An 11,114-nucleotide genomic window follows, 5' to 3' on the forward strand; every position below is an offset into this window, starting at 1 on the left:
AGATAATTACTGAAATTCTTTTTTTTTCGAAATTTTCAGTAATGTTTTAGCAATTAAAAATGACTTTTTAAGGCATTTTTAGGCATAAAAATGCTATTTCTACATTTTTGGGAAAAAACATTTAAAAATAGGAAAAAAAATAGAAAATTCAAAATTTGTAGAAATGGATTAAAGTGTCGAGAGTTAATAGTAATGCTTTATTTACCTTGATTTTTCACTATTTTGAAGAAAAATCAAAGATGGCTCCTAAGCGTGTGTAACGTGACCGTAACGCTGAGACACTACCTAGAGACGCTACCTTGGCATCCACACATGGAAAAGAAGATACCCAAGCAAAATCTATGGTTGATGCTTTAACCTTTTAAAGTTATTTTTTGTTTATAGAGGAATGTTTTAATTTATGCTAATACCCTGGGAAAGTTATTTAAAAGGAGCTAAGTAATTAAAAGCAAAAAGGGGCGGCAACCTGGGATGTGAATTGGTCAGAAAAAAAGGGCTAAGGGAAAAAATATCAAGCTAGAGGTCAAAGAGGTCAGTTTTTACCTACTAAAAGGTAGGCTACAAGTTAATCACAAAAATGCACCATTTTGACCTCCTAGTAACCTGTATAGTCATTGCCCACCATAGACAGTCCAATCATAGGAGCCCAAATTTCCTATAAATCGGCCCTCCCCCATACTTAAAAAGTTTCATAGCTTGAATCCAACAACAAGCTTGAAGGAAGGCCATCACCTTGCGGAAAATATTGAGAATATTTTCCATACATAACAAAATACTTCTGTGGTAAAGTAAGATTTAATTGATCTTTAATTTTTTAATGATAAATTTTATCTTTTTATTTTATGTGTTGGTTTTATATTGGTTATGCATATTATTTTTCTATTTTCATGATAATTAGAGTTGGATACTCTACTACGCATAAGTAATGCCAAATTTTAAATTTGGATTATTTTATTATTGAAAAGTAGCAAAATAATGGTAAAATTTCCTTAGGAAATTAGTCGTAATTACATGTTTAATTCACTTATGCATTTAATTATATAAATCAAAGCTCTTCGTGAATGCAGAATAATTTTCTCAATGAAGATTATTTATATTTGGTTATGTTACATGCATTAAATATGTTATTTTTAACTATTTTCTTGAGGACAAAATATCTAAATATGTTGCATTTGGTTTAGATAATTATAGAGTGATATTTAGGCATATAATAATGATTTTGTGATTTAAAATCTCATAGGAAATTTTTTACTTATGAAATAGGGCAAATTTAGGCCAATTTTCAATTATTTTTTTGTACATTTTAATATAAAATTGCATATTTTATTAGAGGGGAAATCAAGAAAATTAGATAATTACTGAAATTCTTTTTTTTTCGAAATTTTCAGTAATGTTTTAGCAATTAAAAATGACTTTTTAAGGCATTTTTAGGCATAAAAATGCTATTTTCTACATTTTTGGGAAAAAACATTTAAAAATAGGAAAAAAAATAGAAAATTCAAAATTTGTAGAAATGGATTTAAAGTGTCGAGAGTTAATAGTAATGCTTTATTTACCTTGATTTTTCACTATTTTGAAGAAAAATCAAAGATGGCTCCTAAGCGTGTGTAACGTGACCGTAACGCTGAGACACTACCTAGAGACGCTACCTTGGCATCCACACATGGAAAAGAAGATACCCAAGCAAAATCTATGGTTGATGCTTTAACCTTTTAAAGTTATTTTTTGTTTATAGAGGAATGTTTTAATTTATGCTAAGGTAAGTTAGGAAAATTAAACAGTGAAAGGTAATTGGAAGGTATTTAATGGTGTAAAGCGATACAAGAGTAAGGGGAATTTATATAGTCCAAATATAAGATGTTATTTCCCTTGGTCGGATGTATCACTATTGCATCTGTACTTGAATTTTGTGCATGAGTTAGGTTAATGCACATAGCCACCATGATAATGGACAAATTACATCAGACACCCTTGTATTATGCTTGGAATTCATAATTAAAAAGGGGGGAAAAAATATTCCATTTTTACATTTGACTGTACTCTTGGTATGGGACAAGAGTGGGATCAAATTAGGTGATTTCTTGTGTTCCGAGCCATTTGAGACCGCAAGGTCGAAAGGTACTTGTATGGATAAATACACGTCCTTTGGCTTGCTAGTTGGGCGGGTATTCTATTTGAACCCTTGAATCTCGAGGGGCTTGGAGGATGCTAACCCCCTAAGGCCACTAGGTTTGGATCCCACTAGGTGTGGGGTAACTGGGAGCCAAACTAGGTGGGTGAGCTACAAGGTACCCTGACCAAGGAGCTAGTGGTGGTGGAAGGTTATGAACCTTTCATAGGGGAAGGATGCTCTGGTAGGGGTCTGGAGTATGAAGATCCTGTTTACCTAGAATTGGAAGGGAAGGGTACCCATGTATTCCGGTGCGCGTGTGCGTGTACGGAGTGTGTGCAAGAGAAGGGAAGAAGAGAATGGGGAAGGGGGAGATGCACAGGCAGCCACTGTGTGGGTTAGTGGAGAAGAAAGAGAAGAGTCAACTCTTCCTCTTTCTCTCCCTATATTGAATAGGGAAAATAAAGTGTACAAGGGTGGTTTCCCACGGCCGCCTGGCCTACACCCCAACAACCTCCCACTTGAAGGTCATGGTGGCCAATAGTGGCATTAGTATAGTTAGTCTATACAAAATTGATGAAGCATTGCCGAGGCTTCACCGTACACCCATAAGTTCTATACAATGTGTAAATCGCTCCGAGGCTAGGCTCTTTGTGACAGCATCTGCGGGGTTGTCACCAGTGTGAACCTTGACAAGCTCGATACGCTTGCCAGCCAATGCATCTCGTATGACATGGTATCTGACCTCTATGTGTTTCGACTTTGAGTGAAACACTGGATTCTTTGCTTTGTATAGCTTCTTTGTAGCGGGTTGGCTCTCCACTGTCAGTGACCAAAAATGTGGTGTATACCCGGCTCAAACCGCTCGGGCGTACGTGATACTCTCTCAGAGCGTCTCAGTGCCTGACTGCTGGACTCCGCTCTCTACGGAGTAATAGTAGTATCTTGCACTTGAGGAGTGGGTGAAACACTACTGAACTGAGTTGGTTCGGAGGCTACATCCTCAAAACGAACACGTCTGTACTCAACATCTTTGATGGGCTTCTTGTGCATTTTTGATTCATTGAAATTCACATGTGAGCTATGAATGACTTTGTTTGATTCTAGGTGCCAGAGACGATATCCCATCTCTCCGTTTGCACCATAGCCAATAAAGATGCATTTGTGTGATCTGGGATCTAACTTCCGACGAAGTTCTTTGGGCACATGTGCATATGATTCACATCCAAATACACGTAAATGCTCATAGCTTGGCCTTTTGCCAGTCCATAATTCCTCTGGAATTTTGAAATTCAAAGGAGAACTAGGTGACCTGTTGATGATGTGCAATGCTGTCAGAACAGCTTCCCCCCAAAATTCGGGAGTAAGCTTCGCCATAGACATCATAGAGACAAATCGCTCTTGAATTGTTCGATTCATTCTTTCAGCTATCCCATTTTGTGCAGGTGTGTATGGAGCAGTAAACTGCCGCCGAATGCCTCTTCTAGTGCAAAAATCCTTGAACTCTGTAGAGATGTATTCTCCACCATTGTCCGTTTGAAAAGCTTTGAGCTTTGTTCCTGATTGGTTCTCAACCATGGCGAGGAATTTTTGGAATGTCGAAAAGACTTCCTCCTTACGCTTAAGGAGATACACCCACACCTTTCTCGTACAATCATCTATGAATGTGAGAAAGTAGTTTGCCCCCCCTAGAGTTTTATGTGGCATTGGACCACACAAATCACTATGCACCAAGTCTAGAGGTTTGCCTAGTTTCTTATTCAATGGCAAAGATGTCAATCTAGTCTGTTTTCCATACAGACAATGCTCACACAATGGAAAGTCTCTGTAATCTAACACAGGTAAGTAGCCAAAACGCTGAAGTGTTTTCATTCCCTTTTGGCTAATATGCCCTAGCCGGCTATGCCACAACTCAAGAGACGGCAGCTCGGCAACATAGATAGAGTGTTCGTCGACACTCGAAACAAACAAAGAGTACAGGGATCCGTTTTTATTGCCTTTCATCATGATAAGGTTTTTCTTGCGGATCATCCAAGAACGATTACCAAAAACTGTAGTGTAGCCAAGATCATCCAATTGCCCTATAGAAAGCAAGCTTTTCGTAAGCTGGGGCACATGTCTGACATTCTGTAGCACAAAAGTAGTGCCATTATGCATCTGAAGTTTCACATCACCAATGCCAATAATGTCAAGCTCATAGGAATCACCAAGCTTGACTATTCCATGCATGGATGCATAAGAGGAAGACCACTCTCTATGCGGTGTGACATGAAAACTTGCACCAGAATCAAGGATCCAATTCTGTGCATAACCCTCAGCCTGTGCAACCAAAGCATCTGGAGTGAGATCTGAAGTGAAAATGAGAACATATGAGGCATCTGTTGTCACCTCGGCATGAATCTCTGTGGGCATAATGAGCATCACTAGAGGAGGAGCATCCTTTACTGCAGTGGTAGGCATGGGAGACTCAACAATATTGAGCTCCTCTATCTTTACTGTACTTTTTCCTTTGCCAGAATTATCATTTTGCATGTTTTTCTGATCTCTTAGGAAACTGCGACAATCCTTTTTGTAATGACCCTTCTTGTGGCAATAGTAACACTCGACATTTTTGGCATTGCGGTCTCTACTTTGGTTCCTGTGTTTGCTAGGACTACAAGGATTTCGCTCTCTACTTTTGCTTTTGTATTTGTTCCTGTCACGGCCTCTTGGCTTTGTTGAGCTGCCAGCCATATATCATCTCCATGACTAGAATTATCGAGAGATTTACGACGAATCTCTTCAGTGAGCAACGCATCTGTGACAGCATTGAATTCTAACTTGCCATTCGGAGCCGAATTGCTAATGGCTGTGCAAAAGATATCCCATGAACTGGGTAGAGAGCATAATAAGAAGATAGACTTGAGTTCATCGTCAAACTCCTTAAAGCCCTGAGATGTCAGCTGACTGAACAAGGAGTTGAACTCATTTAAATGACTAGAAACTGTGCTACCTTCTTTCATGTTGAGCTTCATAAGCTTTTTCATGAGAAAAACTTTGTTGGATGCACTTTTGCTCTCCCATGCTGAACATAAGCTATCCCAAAGTTCCTTGGTTGTTTTCTTCCCTATGATGGTGAAGAAGACTGACTCGGGTAGATGTAGACGTATCGTAGCCATGGCTTTTGCATCCAAAATCTCCCATTGAGCTTGTGTATAATCATCATCCTCTGCACTCTCTTTCAACGGTTCTGAGAGCCCTTTGTTTATCAAAACATCTTTCATGCGCTCTTTCCACATGGTGAAGTTGCTACCGTCGAACTTCCGAATGAAATACTCCTCCTTTTCTGAAGAAGAAGCCATCACTGATAAGAGGGTTTGAGAGGTTCCACACTATGGCGAGAAGCTGTAGAAATTTGGACAGAGTAACCTTTGTATCGGGAGTAAAATCTCAACCGAAATAGACTTGAAAGTGCCAACAATGGAAGTCACAACTCGCAGAAAGTAAATCTGGCAGAGTTTCCTTTGTATGAGGAGTCAAAACTCAACTCAAAATGCATATAAATGTGCCAACTGCACTAACTGGGCATCTACTGCACAAAACCACTGCTATGTAAGTTCCAACTCGGCGTCAAAAGCATAAATAACCGTCCAGATACATATCCTATGGCGAGGGTACCGTAAAGGGGAACTCCAGCTACCTGTATCACCGAAGGTGTCTCAACATTCGAGCACACCCCAGCTCAAAGAAAACCTCACGCTATCGACCCTCCAAAAGGCTAATGCAGACACAAATGGACTAGCCACAGTCTCAGAAAGGGCTTTTCCGGTCCGAGTCTCAGAAACGGCCGAAAAGAACTGCCAAAATAGCCAAAAATGGCTCCACACGGAGTACAGTGGGCAGTGTCCGCAACTCAACGTACATGAGTAAAATCGCGCTCAAACAGGCGCCAAGAACTGCTGTATGCAGTGAAAGTGATCCTTGCGGGGATATCTGCTCTCAAAAGAGCTCAGTAGCACTATGTGTGCTCACACCAAAATGCATCTGTCAACGCATGTGTCCGCAAAGAATCTGCTGTCGAAATGACTTCCAAATCTCCTATGAAAGCGCTGTGTCTGGTAATCTGGAGAATCTATGAGTGAATGGGCTGAAAACCCCCCTGTAGCCTGTAACCTGCGTGTCGGTGTCGCTATGTGCCGATTTCTGCCACCGGGCAAAAATATGCTAGTCGAATAGCCGCCAAAGGTGTCGTATCCGAAAACTATGTCGTACAGGCGATCGGTGCGCTCGGTGCCAATGCCGGGTGTCACTCCTCTATGACAGAGGTACCTCACCCGCGCATGTCGCAAGCTCGATCGTCGATCGTGGGAACGTGCTCATCTGGGGAAGCGCCGGTGTGGGTCGGATGTCGGAAATCCGCCGCAATGTGGAGTGTCGAGCCGGTGCGCATGAGCGGTGTCGATGTCGATGTCGCCTTCCGCCGCCGGGCGGAAGTGGCTAGCCGAATAGCCGTAAAACGCCAATGCTCGAATGATCAATACCGAGTCGGATCGGTATCGATTGCAGATTTTGCTCGATCTACAAAAATTGTCTCAAATTTGTCGGACTCGGTCGCTTGTGCTCGCTCGCAAGCACGGTGTCAAGCTCTCCTTTGTCTCTGTCACTCTCTCTTTCAGTCACTTGCTGTCGATTTCTCACAGCTCAAGAGTCGGGATCCAAGGGTTTGGAAAGGAGAGGGGGCGGTCGGAGAGTTGGGTTTGAAGGTCAAGCCTTGCATGGGGTGTGCACCCACCCTCGCAGACAAAACATGTTTGTGTCAAAAAAGTTTTTTTTTTTTAAAATCAAATTTTTCAACAGCTCTGTCGATTTTTGCAGACGAGTGTGTCTATGTGTGTGTGTGTGTGTGTGTGTGAGGATATCCTTACGGCGCCTGCTCCTCCACCACAGCACTGCCTTGTGTGCTCCTGCATCTTGCGGTGCTTCCGACTGCTCAATTCGATACTACCCACAACCCACAGCCCGAGTGTGTGTGTGTGTGTGTGTGTGTGTGTGTGTGTGTGTTCAACACACCACCACACATTGCATAGAGCGATTTGCAACGGTCTTGAGATGCAACTAGATCTGCAGCAATCTTTCGACAAGAATTGGTTGGCGCTCTTGTGAGCCCGAGCTCCCCCGCTTTAATTCAAGCTCCAATTCTGATTGTACTTTGCTGCAGAAAGCTTTATACCAATTGCCTTGCTTCTTGCTCGTTTCCTGCTACTGCTGCCTTTGACTGGCTGCCCCTACGCACACACTCCACGATTGTCCTCAGCTGCAATAGGCTGCTTGTGAAGCTGCTAATTGCTCTCGAGTGCTCGAGTTTGCAATGCCTTGCTTGCACACGGGCCTACTCGAAGTCCCCCCAAGCTCTCGGCTCAGCCCCGATTTGCTCTTCTTTCTCCCTGCTTCATGCTCTACTATCTATACAGCGATTTTCTTCCTCTTCGAGGCTTTCCAAGCTAGTACTCAATTTTTCTTTCGACGAGTTGCTCGGTGTCCCAAATCTCCAAGCTTTGCACTATTCTCAACAGACTGCCTCTGATGTCGATTTCCTGCTATGCAGAGCTTTCCAAGCATTCAAAGATTCCTCTCAACAAGGAGAGCTACACACACGGGGTAGTCGGGGCTCGGGATCGGGGTGCCTTGATACCATTTGATGGCTCCGATTTGCCTGCAGAAGCTGCAAAGCTTCCCAAAGCTCTCACTCCTTGCTGTCCTTTGCTCGGCTTCAAAGCCTTCGATTTCCTTGCTTCTCCAAGCCAAGCTCGCAATTTCGGATCTGTTGCACACTGCCAAGCTCAAGCTTGAGCTCCGAGCTCCGCCATAGCCGGCGAGCTCTGTCGCTTCCGAGTCGATTGTCGGAGAGCGGTCGCGCGTACGATTCGCTGCCGTAGCTCTGATACCAATTGATGAGTGCGCGTGTGCGTGTACGGAGTGTGTGCAAGAGAAGGGAAGAAGAGAATGGGGAAGGGGGAGATGCACAGGCAGCCACTGTGTGGGTTAGTGGAGAAGAAAGAGAAGAGTCAACTCTTCCTCTTTCTCTCCCTATATTGAATAGGGAAAATAAAGTGTACAAGGGTGATTTCCCACGGCCACCTGGCCTACACCCCAACATTACGGATGCTATGGAGGAGAGTCCCACATAACTTGGATTCTTTCTAGTTGCTATCAAAGTAATCCATTGCTATATTCATGATTTCGGGCTCCTCAACCACGCAGCTTGCGTGTAGCACACTCTCCACAGTCTCTTGGTTTGGTTGGATAAGGCCATTTATATTAATGTCGATGTCGATTTTGCTATAGCAAAGATTTGAAGGAGACATGATGAAAGGCAAGTCCCCCACTTTTGCCATGAATTCATTGTAAGATTGTGTTCTCATGGCACGGTCATAGGTGGCGGACCAAAGGAAGTACTTGTGTGGGGAAGCCCCTTGCAAGGGGAGAATTTCTTAGAATTGGAACTTGGGATATCTGAAAATGAAAAATTGTCATACACAAGGGGTGTGGAAATGAAAATCAGCAAACAATGCACAAGGGGTGTGGAAATGAAAATCAAACAATGCACAAGGGCTGAAGGTTGAAGAAACTTATGTTTTACCATTAAGTGTTACCTTTACAGTGCATATTTTTCGTGCATAAGCCTTTCCACTTGAAATGCATGCATGCGTTCTCTGTTCTCTTCATGGATGCTCAGCTCCTTGCCTTCAAATAAAAGTATCTTGTTGTGTGTATGAGAGAGAGAGAGAGAGAGAGAGAGAGAGAGAGAGAGAGGGGAGGGAAAGAGAGAGCTAAGGGAGTTGAGCACAGCACACACACACACACACACACACACACACACACACACACAGAGAGAGAGAGAGAGAGATAAGGGAGATGAGCACAGCACACACAGAAACAGAGAGAGAGAGAGAGAGCGATTTGTTGACGTGTAGAAGAAAGGTCTGTCGAGGTGGCAATAAATTTTCCACGTTTTCCACGTCTAGTGAGAGTTCTCTCTCTCCGTCTGGGACCATGCACGCACGTATCAATAGTTACATAGAAGCATCATTCCTCTCTCTCTCTCTCTCTCTCTCTCTCTCTCTCTCTCTCTCTCTCTCTCTCTCTCTCTCTCTCTCTCTCTCAACCCTAACGACCCTCAACATCACGACCTTTGGCGCTAGTCAAATCCAAATGATACATTGGGTCGAATCCCATTATGTAGAAAAATGTCTTAACAGTTCTTGTGAATGTATGAACTTGTTTAAAGATATGATAAATCATTTTAGTCCATGTCCTCTATCTTGTGATCTCTCTTTCCACTCTCTCTCTCTCTCTCTCTCTCTCTCTCTCTCTCTCTCGCAACACAAAGATTTCAAATCATGGAGACTAAAAGGATAAACAATACAAATGTTTCACATCTATCACATCACATTAAAGAAAACATCACTATCTCGTAATTTTTGTCTCTCGTGTCCCCTGCACCTCGGCCTCCCCTCCCCCTCTCTCTAACAACACACATTCTCATTCCACAATAGTATAACCATCAACAAATAATTGAATAAAAAGTGAAGTAAAATTGATTCTATACCAATTCTCTTGATAGCAAAAAGTAGAGGCATAAACATGGCTCTCGGAAGACACACACACAATAAGCTCTATCACATTACATTAAAAACATCATCTCTCTCGCTTTCCTCTCCTTGTCCCTCACACCCCCCCCCTCCCTCTCTTTCAATTCAAATTCCCATTCCAAAATACTATAATGGGTACGAATCATAAACAATAATTGAATAAAGTAAAAATGATTTTGTATACAAAAACTAGGGCATATACATGATGGCTCTTGGAAGACTCACACACATATATGCTCATTATGAGCTCTTATCACATTACATAAAAAGAATGCATTTTCTCTCTATCCTTGCTTATATATATACACACATATACACACAATGCGCCATTTTGACCTCCTAGTAACTTGTATAGTCATAACCCACCAATGTCATCCCAATAGGCAGTCCAATCATAGGAGCGCAAATTTCCTATAAATAGGTAGGCCCTGAACCACACTTAAAAAGTTTCATAGCTTGAATCCAACAACAAGCTCGAAGGTGTGCGATATGTATATGTGTGTGGTGTGTGTGTATATAAAATATATATATATATATATATAAATATATATAATATATATATATATATATATATATTTGTGTGTGTGTGGTGTGTGTGTGTGCATACAACATATATATATATATGTATGTATAGATATATACACACACACACACACACACACACACATATATATATATAATAATAATAATAATATAAGAGAGAGAGAGAGAGAGAGAGAGAGAGAGAGATCTCAAATCCATCAAGCATAGTATGGACTATATTCTATAACATCCTCACTCACATCATGAGTGACTGGCATAAAACTTTGTAGCGAGATGCTCTCATATGCTCTACATGCCATTATGGCTAAATAAGCTACCTACATGAATCTAAGATCATGCCAAAATTCATCTTTTTGGGAACATGCATGTTATATACTCATGATGGTAGTCTTCCACAAGACTAATTAAGTATGCATAGTATGGACTAAATACTACTATATCCCCACTAAATTCATGCACACTGGATATATGCATAGTATGGACTGATACTACAATATCCCCATTACTAAATTCATGTCAATTGGATATACACATAGGTTTCTCTATCTATATAAATTTTTAGTTATTCATCAATTTCTCTCTCGATCAATCACCTTTTTATCTATACTTAGAAAAACATCTAGCCATCATATGGTCGATCTATCTACCTATGTATGTATTTGTCTACGATACATCATAATAGTGTCTATTATAAATACTTATTACCATTCATATCTCTCTAATACTTTCTATTAGTAGAGAGGTTTTCCATCTATCTACCTAGCTAAAATATTATCTACAATTTATTCATTCTATTAGATCAATCTATGTTTTCTTTTTAAATCTAATAT

The sequence above is a fragment of the Adiantum capillus-veneris genome, chromosome 6 (genome assembly GCF_014529385.1).
Source record: "Adiantum capillus-veneris isolate H3 chromosome 6, ASM1452938v2, whole genome shotgun sequence".
Taxonomy (NCBI): Eukaryota; Viridiplantae; Streptophyta; class Polypodiopsida; order Polypodiales; family Pteridaceae; genus Adiantum; species Adiantum capillus-veneris.